Source organism: Prionailurus viverrinus, chromosome A2, assembly GCF_022837055.1.
Source record: "Prionailurus viverrinus isolate Anna chromosome A2, UM_Priviv_1.0, whole genome shotgun sequence".
NCBI lineage: Eukaryota > Metazoa > Chordata > Mammalia > Carnivora > Felidae > Prionailurus > Prionailurus viverrinus.
In genome coordinates this window covers 138,757,995-138,772,927 of record NC_062562.1, presented here as the reverse complement: position 1 = coordinate 138,772,927, position 14,933 = coordinate 138,757,995, and the positions used below count along the sequence as shown (strand labels likewise).

General features: G+C 35.1%; 1 protein-coding gene across 1 annotated transcript in view; it reads right to left on the bottom strand.

Moving 5' to 3' along the window:
• The window catches only part of KCND2 (potassium voltage-gated channel subfamily D member 2), a 489,337-nt gene that overhangs the window by 225,241 nt on the left and 249,163 nt on the right, over positions 1–14,933 (bottom strand). The window lies entirely within an intron of this gene.

Here is a 14,933-nt window from a genome sequence, read left to right as displayed (position 1 = left end):
CTCCCTCCCTCTCTCTGCCCCTTTCCCTCTTGCACTCTGTCTTTCTCTCTCTCAAAAATAAGTAAACATTAAGAAAATTTGAGAAGAATTGTGATAATTTTCCAGATGACTCAAAGGGAAAAATCGTAAGAAGTTACTTGTTGATTTAATATATTATCCTTTGTCTGATACCTAAGATATTTGCTTCATTTTGTTCCTTAGTTTATTTTTTATGTTTATATATTCATTTTGAGAGAGAGAGAGAGAGAGAGAGTGCACAAGTAGGGGAGGGGCAGAGAGAGAGAATCCCAACCAGGTTCTGCACTGTCAATGTGGAGCCAGATGGGGGGCTTGAACTCATGAGCCACGTGACTATGACCTGAGCTGAAATCGAACGCTTAATTGACTGAGCCACCCAGGTGCCCCAGTTCTTTAGGTTATTTTAAAGTAGTGAACATTTGTCTCAACCTCTCAACTGAATTTTTTAAAAAATGTTTTTATAATGAAAACCATTGAGAGTTGACACTATATACTCAAATTTCTTTTGCTAGGAAAGACTCCTTAGATAGACAGAATAAGGATAGATTTGCCTTAGAAAAATGTTACAGCAGAATCTTTCTGACTATGAGGTCACACATAAAGGGTCAAGTATGTTACACAGGTGCAATTTCCCATCCATTTTTTTAAAATTTCCAGACCTGGTGCTTCTTTTTTATAGAAACAAAACCACAGATCCCTATTTAACACATCTTTCTTCAGGCACAGATGACTGTATAGTCTCTAGCCATGAAGAAGCTATAGAATATGCTGCTAATAAATGGCCGAAATTAGTATACCCCAGAGAAGAACTGTATAGGAGATGCAGGGGACAAAATGGTTTCTTGAGTCTTTTAAGAAGGCCTGTGGCAACAGTAGTGTAAAAAATTTAAATCTGTGCTATTTAACTAGCACAAGAGGTTTTAGATTAAGAGTAGTAGGAGATTGGAAACTGGTTATGATACGCAAGAGGATTTATATTTAAATGACTCCTGAAATGAATATACTTATAAGTTATTCACATTACATATATATCGAAGACAGATAGAAATGATTAAACTTGACAGGCATAGTGTATTCATAATAACTACCCTTCACTGAAGGTATGTGCTAAGCATTTGACCTCTTAGTTTTTTAATAGACATAACAAATTTAAGAGGTGGATATTAGTCTCCTAATTTTGTATACTGACAGGTTTGGATAAGTTAAATAATTTATCTAAGGTTACATGGCTAGTATGTTAAGGAGACCGTAATCTTTAACCCAAATCCTGTGCTTTTTTACTGTTAGGCTACACTGCTTCTTTTAGAAATCAGACACTGAATAATGACTGTGGTGACACTTCACAGCTTACTGATATTAATTATAACTTGAACTTCAGCTACGGATAGTATTAATAAGCAACAGTTACAAAAATAGTTACAGAAGATGCGATTCTGACTCAACAACTATACTGAGAATAACATTCTCCCTACTTTCTTCAAAAAGGATATTGAATACATCATTAACAAAGTCTAACTCTCATCAGTTTTAACTATGATTGTGCCTCATGCAATACAGATCAATTCACACACCAAAAATCATTACTTGTAAAATTGTGTGCAAATCCAATTTTGATAAGTGGAATTGCTTTTTAAATATGCAATGGGGTTACTTTAATAAAAGCAATCGTGTTGTCAATAACTTGTAAAATGAATAATCAATTCCTAGTTTACCTCTGTTTCATTGATTAGAACCTGACATGCTGTACATAAAATTATTTCACTGGAACAAATGATTTCCTTTGGAGCAAATGAAATTTTGACAACAAGTTATAATGCTGATTTCATACTTTTCAGAAAAATCTCTAGAGTTTTATTTAGAATTCTAGGCAACACTGTTTAGGGCCTATCCAAATTAGTTGTTGGAGAAAGACCACACTGTGAAACCTTTCCATCCATTAAAAAGTCTTCCTATAGCTCTGAAATGTAGCAAAAAAGGCCCTACCTGCTTGAATCTATACATGTGTATTTTGTATGTATGGCTATGTATTTGTGGGTCCCATCTTCTGTCAAGCTAAACACAGGCCATTTATATTAATGAAGTTCAGCTTATTCACCCTCATGAGCTCAACTTACAGCACTTGGAGAGTCAGGCAGTACATACACTGACTTATGCCAGTAAATCACTTCTGGATGTGAGCAGCATAAAGATCTTCATCCTGAACCTCAGTTTCTTCCCCAGCTTTTGCTTGCACTGGCCTACACAACTGCTTCCTTCAGGGGGCTCAGCTTTGGAATACCATCAGGGGCTCTTTTCTGGGATTCTGTTCTCACTTTCCCTTAGTGAAGAAAAGGGTAAACCTGGCTAAGAAATAATAAATCTTTAAAAAATTGAAGCAAAATTTGCATAATTATATAGACTACTAAAAGATTAATTTTAAGAACACTCTTCTGTGTGTATTTGTTTGGATACATGTGTTATCATAAGCATACTCAATAAAATCCCAGAAAAATTATTTGAAGTGTCAAGTAAAAGAGAAACTAATTTTCTAATGATCTTCTTTTATAATAAAATATTCAGTCCTTATAATTGAAAAGGAAAGGGCTTTGATTTGGGGGAACTTATATATTCATTTATTCAACAATATTAATTGAAATTTGGATCACATGAATCATATCCAGATATTATTCTCAAGGATCGTAGAGACTGATAGAGGATAAGATAATACAGAACACTACATTAGAAGGAAGAAAATGCTAAGTACCTGAAAAAGGCTTAATTAAAATGCCAAGGTGCTGGTTATTAAGTTATCATCTCTCAGCGTCGCACGCACCCTTCTATGGTGTTTTGCGATGCTGGAGTTGGCTTCTCTTCCGCCATCTGGCTCCCTCTTAGTTTTTGCCCACCAAAAGAGTAGACGGTTGAAGGAGAGAGAAGGCATGTGCCCCTCTACCGTTCTGCTTCTTGCTCCTATCAATGTCACCCCAGCAATGGACTCTTCACCTTCACGTCATCAGTTAGTTCCACCTGCCATTTCCCTCGCGGTGCCTGAAGCAGATAATAGCCCCAGAGAGCCTGGATGCCTCATTCTCAGAATTCCAAGTCCTCATTCTGTGGGGGGACCTCCTCTGGGTTCCTGCAGCAGCAGCACAGCGATGGGACATGTTCCTTTCTAGACGTGGAAATCCCAGCCCCACAGGGACCTTCCTCCGAGCTTCTAGGTTCTTATAATCCCAACCTCTTTCCTGGCTGTTCTCCCAGCCCTAGAGATAATATCTCCTTCCATGTGATTATTGTCTTCTTATAACCTCAAGGTTCCCCTCTCCTTTTGCCCTAATATACCTGTTTAATTCTTAATTAAATTCTCTCCGGTAAGCAAGTGGCCTGCGTTGTTGTTCTGACTGGATCCGGAGTGACACGGCCATAAAAACTCAGAAAGGAGGGGCGCCTGGGTGGCTCAGTCGGTTGAGCGGCCGACTTCGGCCCAGGTCATGATCTCACGGTCCGTGAGTTCGAGCCCCGCGTCAGGCTCTGTGCTGACAGCTCAGAGCCTGGAGCCTTGTTTCGGATTCTGTGTCTCCCTCTCTCTCTGACCCTCCCCCGTTCATGCTCTGTTTCTCTCTGTCTCAAAAATAAATAAACATTAAACAACAGAAATTTGTTAAAAAAAAAAAAAAACTCAGAAAGGAATATACACTTCGGGATGCAGCGATCAGGAGAGGCTTTACAAAAAATCTGCATTTCCACTGGGCTGTGACAGATAACTGATGTTTGCAGTGAGATTGAAGGTCAGGAAAATAGAAGAGGAGATGGCAGAGGCAGGAAAGCAGGAGTGCACAGAGGGACGATGAGCAGGTCAACCGGGCTGCGGGGAGGGTACATGAACAGGAAGAGTAAGAACAATTCAGAACTACTTGTGGTTTTACTTGTGTGCAAATAACACAAAGTACAGGTTGGAGACCTTTTCATCTTATAAAATAATACGAGAGAAGAATAGGTTTAAAAATGGAATAAAATAAAAATGCAATTTAAGTAGGAGTGAACTTCCTGATTTCCAAATTCATTCGGAAGTACACATTCCCTATCTAATTTGTTGCAATAAAAAAAAAAAAAAACAAAAAACAAAAACACTGTATAAATAAGTAAGAACAAAACAAAACAAAAAAAACAAAGAAAGCAAGAAAGAATAAACCCACAATTTTACATGATTGCATACTGGAATGTCCTGTTTAAATATACTTTATAAGCATTTATATTAGATAAGGATATACATTGTAATTGAATAAATGTGATGTTTGATTTAATCCATAAGAACTAGATATGAATCCTCTGGGCATAGTGTGACATGTATTTGTAGGGTGCTTATAACATGGGCGTTTGCAATTTATATACTGTCTTTGAAAAAACTGAACCATGACTTCTGCTTCACAACTGATTTCATGTCCTTTTGACAGTTTTTTCATATTTTTGACAGTTACAAAGCATTCTTTGCCTTCTGGGTTTTTGGTGTGGACAGGTAAGAATATGGGCAGGTCATCGGTCATGAGCTAAACCTTCAATCATACCAGTTTTTTAATGTGAGAATCAGATTTAACTTATATCATTTATATTTGCAACATCTTTTCCAGGAAACTGTAGGTATGAGTACACTGTAGATTAAAAAAATGAATCATTATGTCAATTGCCTAGTCCTTCCAGTGTATGTTTCATTGACCTAAATGGAAGCAACATGTACACATCCAAGGCCAGAATTTGGGCCATTACTGTTAACGAATTCACATTTAAATGCTCATTAATACGTTTAAATTCTTATTAATAACACATTGAATGTTAGTCTGTGTGTTTTGTTAAACATGGTTTAAATTCACACTGTCTTCAAAACAATTATTCAAGTATACAGTAGTTTTAAGACCTTTGGTTGGATATTTTAAATCACATTATTAGTTTCTTAAAATAAATCTTTTCATATTAAATGTGATCTTTATCTTAATGATATATTTTGCTACACTTACATATGCAAACAGATAAACAAATGATTGGCAATTAGGAAAAAAAATAACACCAAGTGTTACAACTATTTAAAATAGAACAAGGTTTTTCTGTATCTTTATCTGCATCTATTTACATGTATCTATCTAAACCAAAGCAACTGGTTAATTCCATTAATTTAATATAATGAGAAGATCACTTCAGTGAAAAATATCAGTCCAATAATTTGTTTCTAAAAATGGAGTACCTTAGTCAATGAAAATGTTAACCTCACACAGATACAACCTAAATCTGTATCATAAGTGGCAAAGAGAATTTAAAAGCTAAATGAATAGATAATAAAAAACAATTTTTTTGTGAAAAGAAAAGAAAAATAGTGATGTAACGTGACTATTGATTGCCTATATCAGTTGGCCTCAAAGTCTTAAGAGGTTAAACCTTACAAATGTACATTTCTCAAAAGATGCTTCAGAATGTGTGTGCAGTCATTAGAAATTTGTGAGTTGCTCAGGTTAATAGATTAAGATATCTCCATTGGGTTTCATTAGAAAATTGCTCTATTTACCCATTTTGAAGAAACTTCAAACACATCTCAAAATTGCAATTCTTAGTTGTTTTAGAAAGTCTCTATCTTTCCTCCCTTTATAAAAAAGGACAAAAAACCCCCCCTCTAATTTGTTATAATTGATCCTAACATGCATGTATTATATACAAATAACCTCATCAACATTCAGAAAGGACTATCTAGATGAACCTGTCTACATATTGCTCCTTATAATGAGACCCCACAAGACTAATGACTTATTAGTGTCATGGGCAATGAATGATTAATTAGTTGATTCTAAAAATATATCTAAAATTAGTTGATACTCTAAACAATTAGCAAATTGTTAAGAGTATAATTGCTACCTTTTCTTAATTTCTGAAGGCTAGAAGAAATTAATGTGATGCTAATAATATAGCCCAATAGATTCAATGAAATTTTTTATCAGCAAACTCAAAAAATGATTTGAAAAACTAACCCCAATATAATAAGAACTTTAATATTTATATTGAATTAATATTAATTAATAATGTTCAATATCTAGTATTTATTAAAAATAAAGTATATATTCAAAATATTTCTTACTATTGTACCAGTTATTTATTTTTAATATATATTTTTCATCAATATCATTATCAATTTTCAATGTAGATGTATTTTTGTACTTGCATTGTATTTTTTGAAATGGATTAATTCTTCTTTATTCTTTTGAAGGTTGGCAAATTCTGTGCTTTGAAAAGTGAATTGAACCACGGATTGTTGATCTTCCTAAACACAATCAACTCTCAATTATTCAATGTCAATGAAGGGAAGCATTGGTATGAATAAATAATACAGGTTGGTAATTCACAAAATCTGGACTCAGGCAAAGGCAATTTATCTCAGGTTGCTCGAATCATCTGAATGAAACAGAAGCGTAACTGGAGAAACTCCATTTCTGCCAGGCTTGGGAAGTGGTAGACAGGGGGGGTTGTTATCATATAATACAAATGGGCTGGTCTGGGATCCTATTCTGTCAGGGGCATGCATGCTCTCAGTGATGAAAGTTGTATATTAGCCTGACATTTCCTATAACTTTAATTTAATATCTTCAAGGTATTGCTCTTCACTGAAATCTGCAAGATATGTGTTATCATCCCCACGTTACAGTTGAGAACACAATCTCAAAAGGTAAAGAAAAAAAAAACACAACAAAACCCTCACACATAGTCCCACAGATAAAAAAAAAAAAAATGACACTATCAGAATTTAAAGCCAACTGCCTCTGCCGTGCACAAAATGAGATAGTAACAATTTACTGCATTCAAACAATGTAGAAATCCTTCTTGGGATGAATAAATTACCAAGGAAGAAAGGAAATATTATTGATAAATGTATCCCAGTACACACTGCATCCCACTACACACTTCATAAGTTATACAACACTTTTTAGATTCACTGATTCATTCAACAAATACCTATTGAATGCCTGTACTAAACCAAGTGCTAGAAATACGCAATAAACAAAACTCGTCTCTGCCCTCAAGAAGATCACATACTTGGGGAACAGGACACAGAAAAATTAAAGTACTAAGAGCATAATAATTTCAAATGGTGATACGTTTTTGAGGGGAAAACAAAGCATGGTAACAAGGGTTTGTGTTTATAGGGTCAAGGAAGATCGGTGAGGTATCCTTGATTAGGTGATTTTTTCAGAAGAGGTGTGGAAAAAGTGAGAATGAACCATTGGAGCGCTCCAGGTGAAAGCATGCTCCAGAGAGACTAACCGTAATGCTCTGAGTTGGAGTGTTCTTGACATGTTCATGGAATAGTAAGGAGACTACAGTAGGTGGGAACGAGCGTACAAGGGAGTCAGTAGTTAGAAAAGAATTCAGTGCTCATTAGGTATTTTCAAAACCTATGGAGGACTGTTAAAAGACACATGTCAAATAATTCCCACCCCCTAGACAATCTTCAGGAAATTGGAATCTAGAAAAATTGTACACATTTATTAATAACTTGAGATGCAGTGCCGCGAGGACTTCTGGCTAAAGGTGGGCTGGAACTTAAGTCTTCAAGTTCCCCAAGCAACGCTTTCCTTGATATGTTCACACATGGACAAGCTTCTGGGAAGCAATATGTGATGAGAATTTGGATCCACACTACCTGGATTCAAAACCTGGCCCCAACACTTAGTAGTCGGTTATCTTGGACAAGTGAATTAAAATTTCTGGCCTCAGTTTCCTCTTCTTTACAATCAAGTTAATAACAATGCTAGCCTCAGAGGGTTTGTTAAACATGAACTTTAATACTTGTAAAGTACTTATAACCTTAGCTGGATGCCTCTGACAACTAGAACATGCTGCATTTCATATGCTGCCATCAACCTGTTTCAGTGACAAGCGGTCTTTGAGGTTATTCTGAACATTAGTGCTGGCGATGCATGCACTAGGAAATTTGTGTCATGTAGGAAAAGCATAAACATTACTTTGAATACTAAAGCTCAAAACTCATAGGGTGAAAGGGACTGACTTCCCATAGGATTTAATGATTCGATGGTTCAACACAGGAGAGAGTATTTTCACTGCACCAGTTACCATAAAGCTCCTGTTATTTGGCAAGTGTTTGGCTAGAAAGAAGCAGCAAAATTTACCCTACATCAAGTCAAAACATTGAGTCCTAAGTATTTTATATCTTACTGATGGCATTGTGGGACTTACTTTCTTAATTAGAGGTAAAATCCATTCCAAGTATATGACCGTAAGTTGGCAAATATTTTTGCAACTAGATTGTTTTATGTCACATTGAAATAAACAATAAAATTATTGCCATTGTAGCGACCTGTCAGTACGTTAGGGTGCACTCTCCATTCCATGAACAGATAGAAGGAACATGAAAACATCAAGATGCCGTTGTGACTGTTAACAAGCTATCCGGTTCTTCTAGCACGTTGCCAAACGAGGTAGAAACCTTGATCTTTGTGAAGCTTGTGAACTGAAGTGACCATTCCAACCCTGGATAAGAGATTATTTATGAATATTTAACTCTGGGTAACAAATGTTAACGTATTTTTTTACATGTACTTTTCATTGTGGAACTGTTTTAAATCTCCAGAAAAACTTTAGAGACCATAGAATTCCCAAATACCCCATGCTCAATTTCCCCTGTTATTAATATCTTACATTAGTGTGGCACATTTGTTATAATTAATGAAGCAATATTGATACATTATTAACTAAAGTCCATCATTTATTCAGATTTCCGTAGTTTTATTTAATGTCCTTTTTCTGTTCCAGGATCCCATTTAGGATACCAATTTATATTAGGTAGTCATTTTTTCTTAGACTTTTCTCGGCTGTGACAGCTACCATAATATTTTTACATTAAAAATATAATTACCAGTAAAATAAAAATCTTAATTGATACATTCCGTATGCTGATTTGAAAACTTCTTGGCAGAAATATCGCTTCCCTGTTTGCCAGTTTATGTCACATGCATATTCACAAATGTGTTTTGTTTCTAATATTTTATCAGTGTGTTGTATTTCATCAGTATCCCGTATTTCATTTACGACTTAATCTGTGCCAGTCTCTGGAAAGAGTGGGGCTGGGGGCAAAGCCAGGGGAACTACTGAAGGAAAAAATAAACCATAAAAGGCAATTTCTAAACTGAGAGTGTGTATTTGGAGGAGGGTAAAGTAGATTCACCTATTTTGCTTCGGTGATAGATAACAAGTGGATGCCATAAGGTCAGCAGAAAAGATACATAATTCCTCTGACAGAATAGGATTTCTATCATTCAGAACAATGGCATGTACTGTTGGGGCCAATTTTTAAGGTGATTAATAGAATCTAGGGAACAGCGAAAATATGCATTTTTGAAACTTGCATTTGTGTTTTTTTTTGCATTGATTTGACTTTGGCTTCCTTTTAGACCGTTAGTGAAAGACCATTAGAAAAGGATTACTAGAGCAATCATTTTGGAAGACATAATTTAATTTTTAAAATGCCACTTGCTTTCTTTACACCCTGCTGTGAATAAGTAGTGTATTGTAGCCAGAGGGTAGAATGAGTGGAGGAATCATATTCACAGCTACCTTCCTTGAAACCATTTTCCTAGCCACTTCCTTTGAGCATGGAATCTTCAAAATCTCTCAGTCCATTTTGGACGTTATAAACAATAATAGAGTTCTTGTTTAGACTTTCAAATAATGTTTAAATACTCTTTTCTGACTGAAATTCTCAGATAACAGAAATATACTGAATTTTTTTAACAGTCCAGCTTTCTATGTAAAACTGGATATCAGCAGAGGACATGATAGTCATAACAGAGAAAGTGATTTTTAGATTATAAGTAACAATTTTTGATTTGTTCTAAAAATATTAAGAAATCAATTTTAAACAAAGAGGAAAAAAACCCAACCAATTCTTCCTGTTGATATTTTTTTAATGTTTATTTATTTTTCGGAGACAGAATCCGAGGCAGGCTCCAGGCTCCAACCTGTCAGCACAGAGCCGGACACAGGGCTCGAACCCATGAAGCACGGGATCACAACCTGGGCTGAAGTCAGACACTCAACCAACTGAGCCACCCAAGTGCCCCAGATAATTTTTGTTTTTTAATAAAAGATTAATTAAAATTTTGTAAATGTGCCTTAGTTTGAAATGGTGGCTAATAATGAACAAAACTCCAAATTTCATTCAAACGATCAAAGTGGCAATATAGACTCCTGATACCTCTTAACAACTCTAAAGAGAACAAGCTTATCATTAAACTAAGGACAATACAGTTTCAAAATACACTTTCAAATATTTCACATTTACCACCAGTGGGCTTATTTTTATGAAATGTTACCATGAAAATCAACTTACAGATATATAATCCTACTACCATGTCATATCAAATGTGCTTTTTTATATGTTGCTTAAGTATAATTTGGAATGCACATTAAAAGAATCTTAAGGGGCGCCTGGGTGGTGCAGTCGGTTAAGCGTCCGACTTCAGCCAGGTCAGGATCTCGCGGTCCGTGAGTTCGAGCCCCGCGTCAGGCTCTGGGCTGATGGCTCAGAGCCTGGAGCCTGTTTCCGATTCTGTGTCTCCCTCTCTCTCTGCCCCTCCCCCGTTCATGCTCTGTCTCTCTCTGTCCCAAAAATAAATAAACGTTGAAAAAAAAATTAAAAATAAAAGAATCTTAAAAAAAAACAGTGACTTATGTAAGATAAAAGCACATTTCTTTTTTATCAGAAAGTCCACAATTAAGAAGTATAGGGCTGATAGGAGTCCCAGGGTCTAAGGGACCCAGACACATTCTATCCTGATATTCCATAACACCTAGGCTCCCCTTCTCAAGGTCACTTCATATTTCAAGACAACTCATGAAGTGTTAGTCATCAGGTATGCATTCCAACCTACAGGGAAGAGGAAAGAGAATGAACATGCCCTCTCCTATAAGGGAAATTTCATATAAAATGCACACTCAAGAATTCTTACATCTTACATTCTTACATCTCACTGATGAATTCTTACATCAGACTTCATCTTTTGGTCACACTTAACTGCGAGAAAGGTTGAAAGACATAGTCTTTATCGTATGTGATCATATACCCAGCAAAAAAATTAGGGCAATAGCAGTAATGAAGAAGGAAAGGACAGATATCCTGAGGATAACTGGAAATTTCTGCTACATCTGTTAGTACAGAGAGATCAACAAATACCCCCATTCTCAACAAATTTGATAAGTGACCATAAATCCTGTTCATAAAAGATCTGTTATAGATACAACATCTCCATGCTGCTATCCTTTTCAAGTCCCTGTTCTTGAAGAACAAAACCAAGAAAAACTATTTTTCTAAAATGTTTAATATAATTGATTAAAAGATGAAGACAATGGTCTATGATCACATACGTGCTTACTAAATAATGTAAAATAACCAGTTTGGGGGCGCCTGGGTGGCTCAGTCAACTGAGCGTCCAACTTCGGCTCAGGTCATGATCACAAAGGTCCTGAGTTCGAGCCCTGCGTCAGGCTCTGTGCTGACAGCTCAGAGCCTGGAGCCTGCTTCGGATTCTGTGTCTCCCTTTCTCTCTGCCCCTAACCCACCTGTATTCTGTCTCTGTCTCTCTCAAAAATAAATAAACATTAAAAAAAATTTTTAAGTAACCAGTTTGGATGTTTAACTGAACCAATTAAATCAACTGGTTACTTTATCATTATAAAACAATGCATGTGCCATATATATTATAGATATAAATACATAAATGCAGCTTATGATATTTAGTCAGAAATGCGATCCTTAGTTTCTTGTTGTTTATTTCCCCAGAAAATGAATAAATAAAATGATGATTATGAATCTGACACCAATTAAAGACTTATGCAAATAACATAGCTAGTAATTAAATAAGAAACTTAAAGAGGACTTAACTGATAATTTTATGGTGGGAAATTTTGTCTACAGATAGTTCAGCTGCAACCAAGGAATCTCTCTACTGCACAAATTATTATCTTTGTATATTTGTGTCTTTTATTCTAAATTTAAATTCTATATTTAGAGCATGATATCTAATAAATGCATTAGGGACTTTATTAAATTTCCTTACTCTATTAAAATCATTTTACAGTTTTAAATATTTTCCACATTACTGAATTAATCAACAATTTTGTTTTCAATGAGTTTCATAGGCTTAATACAAATAAACTTTTTGAATGTTTGAATGATCTTATGAAATACAGTCTCAAAAAACCTTTTCCATTATCTTCCACTGAGTTTTTGTACTCTATAGACCTTTGCTGTATGCTCGTTCAAATTCCTTTTGGCAAGAGATAGAGTACAAATGCACAAACCCATGAAAGTATCTAATCTGTATGCAATCTATGGCTATAGAACAAAGACGAACTAATTGGTCCATAAGTGGAATCTATGATCTTGGCATCATTTAGTATGCTGCTCTAATCCAATTAACCAGGCACTGCCCTTGTCTATATGCAGCTCAAGGGTATGAATCATATTATTTTTGTGTACCCAGCATCTAGCACATCTCTTGGCACAAGAAGTGAAACTCAGTATTTATTAAATAAAACTGTAATGCCATACTATCCACTTTAAAAACTGTCTGCTGTTTTCACGTATTTCTTCTTATTTCCAAATTTTAGGTGGGGAGGAAATTAAAAAATAGAGAAGGCAAGATTGCCATTTTTCCTTGTGAGGGCATCAAATCAACAATTAGCTCACATTACTGAATGCAAATATAATGTAGAAATGACTTTTAAAATTCTTTTATTAATATCAAAGAATGAAAATATCAAAAATATTTTATTTGCTTTCCTTGATAGGAAGATAAATTCGAATGTCAGATGTGCTTTTTTTCATTACAAGATCAAACAAGGAGTTAGAGGTATGGGCAAGTAGCACCTAACTACTGAGCGGTGGGTAAAATCAGATGGGAGTAAGTAGGTCTGGTTCTTGTGACCCTACTGTTCTTTATCAGTTCTTTTGTCTCCTTTATCTTTTGTATGGACTCTGAGTGGAGAATTTTTCCCACTTCACTAGCTATTTGTGCATCATTCTAATATCTTTCTGGGTTTAGGTAAGCCCAGGGAGAGCTGCCAAAGCTAGAAAGTGTGTAAGCTGATATAGGTCCAGGGGCAAGAGACTTCACTGAAAGTTAGATTTTTGATTGACTTGATAAAATTTGATTTTAGAAAAAAAATATTGTTTTATTTGGTTATTTTATTATAAACATGCAGTTTCTCTGTACTTTCCTAATTTTTACTCTATAAGAATATTGCTCTTGGGGTGCCTGAGTAGCTCAGTCACTTAAGCCTCTGACTTTGGCTCAGGTCATGATCTCCCAGTCCATGAGTTAGAGCCCCACATCAGGCTCTGTGCTGACAGCTCAGAGCCTGGAGCCTGCTTCAGATTCTGTGTCTCCCCCTCTGTCTCTCTAACCCTCCCGCAGGCGCTCTCTCTCTCTCTCTCTCTCAAAAATAAATAAACATGAAGAAAAAAGAATATTGCTTTGCCATAACACTAAAATAAAAACAATTGATTTTGTTTTTTAGAGTTGTATTTGCAGCTGAAAGCTTTACTTTAGCAGATACAAAGTTCCATTTTTGTCTTGGTTTGTTTCTTTTGCTCTCTGCCCTGAGATTTGTTTTTGAAGATTCCTAAGATAGATGTCAAAGGGAAGAAGGAGAGAGAAGACAGGTCTTTTATTTCAAAAGGGTGCATAGTTTTTTTTGTTTTTGTTTTTGTTTTCTCTTTTGCCAGTTCACGCTCGTCTTTGCTTGACATATTTTTACTGAATTTCAAAAATAAAAGAATAAAAATAAGATAATGCTTAATGATGTTACTCAATGGTAGCTAGCAGAGCAGTTGTTTTATATTCTGTAGGAATGAATTTATGACTCTAAATACTGCCCAAGCATTTTTTATTATTTTTTAAATTGGGTAAAATGTTATCTTTAAGTGAAGAAAATATTAACCAGAATTTGGGCCCTTTATTTTAAAAGCTAAAGTGCTTTATATTGTGTAATAGGACAATATTTCTTAGCGTCTTATCCAATATCCAGATGTTAACAATATTTACCCACCAACTCACCTGCTAATAAAGAGTATATCAATATTCATGAGTGATCTAGAATTCTACCAGCAGAAGAAGCATTCATCAAAGTCCTACCACAGGTACACAATGTATACCTGTGTATTGTAATGGTATTTAGAAATTAGGCCTTTGGCTGAACTCAAACTTTAGTAATACTTTGCAGAGCCTTCCATAATTTATACAACCACCACCCATCCTTAATTCAAACGTGTATACCAATATTTTTCTAATTTTAATGACAATTGTACCACATGGTCTTTCAGTATGGCAGTTTGCCTAGAAACTGTTTCAGTAAATTACACACCAAGATGATCTACTCTTTGGATTGTCTCCAGAACAAAGACTATGATGTATAATGAAAACCAACTAACAATTAACTGTCATCAAAGATAACATGAGGGACAAGCATTATAAATTTAGTTATTTACAATAAGAACCAACATAAAGCCTTTCAATGAATGATAAAAGTAGATCCATATTCTTGAAGTTACAATTTTAAGGTTTATATAAAATAATAATGAAACAATAGAAAGCTACCGTTCCACATTTCATTGTGTTGAAGTAATTTTGTTAGCATAATAAGGAACTGTCTAAGAACTCAAAAATTATTCTATTTATTGCATGTTTTGAACTAAAGCATTATTTTAAGAGACATAGTAATATTACTTTGGCATCATTATTAGTTATATAAGTGCGAGGATGGTGAATGAGCCAAAATTCTGTTTTTGTACACTATAATATATCTGTGCATACCAAAAAGAGTTACTTAATTACTGTGATGTAGCTTTTATATTTAACACCCACTTAAGAATCAGATCTTGA